This window comes from Cavia porcellus, unplaced genomic scaffold (genome assembly GCF_034190915.1).
Source record: "Cavia porcellus strain 051 isolate PalLab524CR breed Dunkin Hartley unplaced genomic scaffold, mCavPor4.1 scaffold_18, whole genome shotgun sequence".
NCBI lineage: Eukaryota > Metazoa > Chordata > Mammalia > Rodentia > Caviidae > Cavia > Cavia porcellus.
Window position 1 is genome coordinate 57,976,308 of NW_026947501.1, and position 5,092 is coordinate 57,981,399.

Sequence of the window (5,092 nt, forward strand, 5' to 3'; positions counted from 1 at the left end):
CGCGCTCCGACGACCGAGCGGGCGGGGACACGCGGCGCGCGCGCGGGCGGGGCCTCGGTTGGTCTGCTGGTTGCCGGCGCCGCGGCGCGCAGGGACACGCGGGCGGCTGAGACCGCGTTCCTGCCCGCCCTATCCGGGCGGACGACACCCCCTCGTTGCCTCAAGCACTGGCGCGGCGGAGCATTCTCCTCTGGCCCCGACGTTAAAAAAAACGTACAACTTCGGCCAGGCGAGAGGGCTTCTGTGCGCTATTCCGGTGGAGAGACAGGTCGCAGGTGGACTCTCTGATGGCCCAGATCCCTCCCAGGGCAACAAGGTTTCCCAGTCATCCGTTCCACGCATGGCACCTCCTGTGCAGAGACTCCTGGCGCTCTCAGCCCCTTACAGCATGCCGAGACACTTGGTCTGTCCCTCGTACCTGGGATCACTCAATCCCTGACCCTCCAGATCACAGCTTCTTACCAATTGACGCCTGTGATGTGCTACTGCCCTCCTTGACCTTCCTCTTCCTGCCTGCCTTTGGGCCTTAGCACATGCTGTGTGTGCCACCTCTCCCTGACCCAGAAGCAAGGGCTGTGCCCTACCCGGTGTATAGTATTTAAGGTGGGAATCTCCCAGTGGGACATGAGAGGGATGTCCCCTTCTGAACACAAGTCCTGGGACTGCATCATGCATCTTGTCCCACAGGTTCTGCCCTGGGACAGGAGCCTGGGCCACATCCATGCCGAGCTCCCTGTCCAGACTTAGCTAACTACCTGAAGATCTTCAGCCTCAACATTGGATGGGCCAGGCAGCAAGAGAAACATCCCCACCCTGCTGTCCTCAACAGGTCGTAGGAAGGGTGGCCCTCTCTTGGAACACTCACCTCTGGAAGGACCAAGCACTGCCTTGTGCCAAGGCCAAAATGTGTCCCCTCCCAGTCCAGTCCCCAGAAGAGCTGCAGAGCTTTTCTGACTCCCGCGGACCATGCAGTCCTACATGTGGATGAGCCCTTGTCTTTTATTCTGAGTACTCCTGGAGATTTTAGATAATTGTGTAATTTACCAAACTGTGGCATGAAAATTGAAGGATGCTTAGAAATTCCGATTTCAGAGTTGTGTGCAGTCACTCTGAGGAAGTCTGGGTGCAGACAAAAGCTTTGCTGCTTGCCAGGGTCTGGGGAAGTGGACCCTAGCATCCAGGGCCCACTTTCCGTCCACACAGTGTCTCCTGGCACTATGGGGATGCTTGGTGCATGTCAGCAGAGTTTGGGATAGAGAAGGGCAGCCCTGCAGAGAGGTCTGAGACTCCAGAGAAGTGAGCAGGAGACTCCAAGTCCAGGCACATTGCAGCAGATAAGAGACTGCTGCTGGAAGCCTGTGACCCTGGGCTCACAGGAGGTGGTGGCATGTTCCATGGGGTGCAAAGGTGCCCCCCACCTCACACCCTGTCTTCTGTATAGTCTGATAGTTCAGGATGGCTACAACAGGCAGTAAGGGCTGGGATCCTGGAAGCACCATCCTTTGCCACTGGAGTGGCCTGCTGGAAAAAATCGCAAGTCTTAGTGGGGTTGTCCCAGGACCTGCTGGGGCATCATCTGGAGGAGACAAGGGCCCTGCAGCACCAGACTTAGTGACCCCCTCAGAGTGTTGTGTCCCATCATGTGGGACACCTGGCATTAGAGGAAATCAAGTCCAGAGAGCCATCAGCAGTTCCTTCATATCCTGTGTACCAGCCACCATGTCCCAGTGTCCTCATCCACCCCTGATCAGCACTCACCACTCTCCTAATCTGAGATCCTTCTTTCTAGACCCTGCTTGTCAGCATCAATGAAAGGGTCCCTAGCCCAGCCCATTGTCACCATGCTGTGGTGTTGGGAATACTATATGCCCTAGGCTCAATTTGTTGGTGCAGATAATTAAGCACTCACATTGCAGAAATGACAAGATGAGGTTTTAGTTCTGCAAAGGCCATGAACATACTCTAGCGTGAGGTAACAGACACACCAGGGGATGCACAGGCGCATGGCAGCTCTTTAGAGCCCTCAACCTTGAGAAGCAGCTGACCTTTTCCCCATTGGCCAGGCTGAAGGTTTACAGTCTATCCTGATTGGCTAGTTTAAGTGGCCTGAAGGGAGGACCTCAACGGTCACTGGGCAGAGTCAGTAAGGGGGAGGGAGGTGGAGAGGATGGGGCAGGAAGTCCCTGGCTATTGATAAGGTACACCTTTGGCTGTCAGCTATGTTCCTGGAATCCAAACTGAGCAAACATTTTGTAATTCAGTGTGCTCAAAGAAGTAAAGGGGAGCAGCCTGGAGTGAAGGAGAGTTCAAGATGGAGACACTCTCTTGTTTGTATTGTTTGTATTTTTGATAGAAAAGACAGGGCTGGAGTTTCTCGGCATGGTTGGGTGGTTTGGTCCCCAATTCAAGATATTAGGAGGGGAAGTAGATCCTGCTGTGGGGTGGTTAGGATTTGATAAGGTCTTCAGGGTAGAGCCCCATAGGTGAATGCTGGTGGCCTGTGTCTTAGTTACTTTTCTCTCTGCAGACAGGCACCACAGAAGAAAAACAGCTCATAGTGGGCAGAAAGCAGTGAAGCCAGCAAAGGACAAGACAAGCCTCTCTTTGTCGTTATATTATATCCAGGCTACTAGAGTTAGGGCAGTGTCAAATCAATCAGTGGACTGATTTCATATCACACATCCATAATCCCAGCACGTTTAATCCTAGTACTGTACCATGCATCAATCACATAGTCTAGTCCAGCCACCTCTGAAAAAGCCCCACCTATGACTGCATGAGGTTTTGGGGGCATTTGGACACAGCCACAACAACCTAAAAGAAGGAGAACCATAGGAAACACAAGTGCACACACGTTTGTACTCACATACACATACCTACATGTGTGTACCCTCCCTGCGATACACTGTGGGGCCTCCAGATTGTGCCACAAAGGCCATCAGCTATGTGAACCGGAACCCCGACCTAGACAGACCTGGTCTTCAGCAAGGCATCCTTCAGTCCTGTTCATGGGTCAGGAAGAGTTGTGTGCAGCACACTGCCCTGTGTTCAGCTGCATTGCAGCTGACAGCAGGACTTGTTTCTTTCTAAGATGAACACTATCCATCACGCATCTGGACCCATTTCCACCTAAAACATCTGCAGATGCTGAGAGGGGCCACGCACTGTATAATACCTGTGAGGCTCATTTTCCCATCCATGAGGCAAGGAGAGACACAGCATCAACAACACACATGGTACGACTGCAGACCCAGCCTGGGGAGCTGAGGACTTCGATGCCTGGATGATGCTCTGGACTCAGGCCTGCTGGGCAACTGCTCTCCCTGGGGCCCAAGCCCAGTTTCCACAGTGATGAATCAGGGTGTTGCAGAGGGTGTCACGGCTTCATCCCCAGTTATTTTGTCTTTTTCCAAGACAAAGTCTCACTAAATCACTAAATTGCTCAGCTGGATTTGAATTCGTAATCCTCCTGCCTCCAGGCTTCCAGAGTCTAGGGTCACAGGTGTGGGCCCCCTCGCCTGGTGGCCCCCCTCATAACAAGCCCACTCTCACACCAATGGCATTCATTAATCTACTTGGAAGGCTGAGCCTTTACAGCCTGGTCCTCCTGAGAACAGTTACAATTAAATTTCATCCTGTGTCGTGGACGGGACAGAGGCTCCAGACTGTGGCAGGGGTGCAGTAAAGATCCTGAGGAGCGATGTTGCTTCCCCTCATGGCAGCTCCTGCTGCGGCCTTGTGGGACTCAGCCTGTCCAGGTGGAGCTTGGTGCGGCAGGATCTGCTGTAGCCCCACAGTGTCCTGGCCTGGGAGAAGGCACTGCACAGGGTTCCCCACCCAAGACTGAGTTGAAGGTACCTGCTGGGGCCGCGGGCGAGGATGTCTGTGTGGCCCGGAGGTAGATGCAGCTCACTGAGAATTTACAGCCAGGGCTGAGAGCCCACTGGACTTTAGATTGTGGCATCTTCTTTGTTTCCTTTTTGAGACAGGGTCTCACTGTGTAGCTTGTGCTGGTGTTAAAATGTGCAGTGATCCTTCTGTCTCAGCCTCCCTGGTGCTGGGATTGCAGCAGACACCACTATGCTAGGGCAGACTGTGGGGTGTTCACAGTGCAGGCCCTGCCCCTTCTGTGGCAATAGTCACAGTAAAATCTGGACAAGGGCAGAAGCAGCCACAGCGAAATGGGAGCTCTCGGCATAGCCACACCCCATTCCTGCGCTGCATTCCCTAAGTGCACAGACACATGGCAGTGAGCCTCCACAGGGTTGCGGACATGCAGGCAGCCCTGCCAAAGGCCTTGGGAAGGTGGCTCCATCAGCCAGCAGCCCACAGATTAAATGTGTTTAATGTATTCGGGAAATAAAGGAACAAAAAGAGAGGGAAGAAGACTACATGGAGGGAGAGGGACAGGCAGGTCTGAAAGGCACAGAAAACCAGCACTTCTATGAATTGCCATGAAGAGGTGGGTGGGAAGGGAAGCAGCCCCCCCCCCCCGGCTGGATAACCTGTACCCAGGCACCTACATGGGCTGGAGTGTGGGTCTTCACCAGCTCAGCCCCCAGACACAGAGGCTTGTGACTCATGCAGCCAGGCTGCAGCTGACTCCACAGTGTGAACCCAGATAGTAAATCTGGGAATTAAGCAGTAAGTTCTGGCTTAGCTTGTTTTGTGTAGGTAGACAGCAAATATTAACAGCAAAAGTCATATGGTTGGAGTAAAGAAGACACAGGAAAGAAGTTGTCACTACACAATGTGGGGATGAAAGGAGGAAGCAGATGCAGGGAGGAAGTGTGGCCTGTGCTGGCCACTCCAGCAGGGATGGGGAGAGGCCCCAGGCCAGGCACAGCTGCTGCTGCCCTGGGCAGAGCAGACCTAAGCTGGGGAGGGGCCCCTCAGCTCATGGAGGGTGCTGGGAGCGTTGACAAAGAGTTCCAGATCCCCTATCTTCCCTTCCTGTGTCATGCCTGGATGGCTAAGCAGATGATTCAGCACTTAACAGGACGCTTACATAGTAGGGGCACAGTGGTGCCAGCGTGGTTAGGCAGACTGTGGGTGCAGGCTTCTGGGAGGCCCAGTGCTTACCTTCCACAGA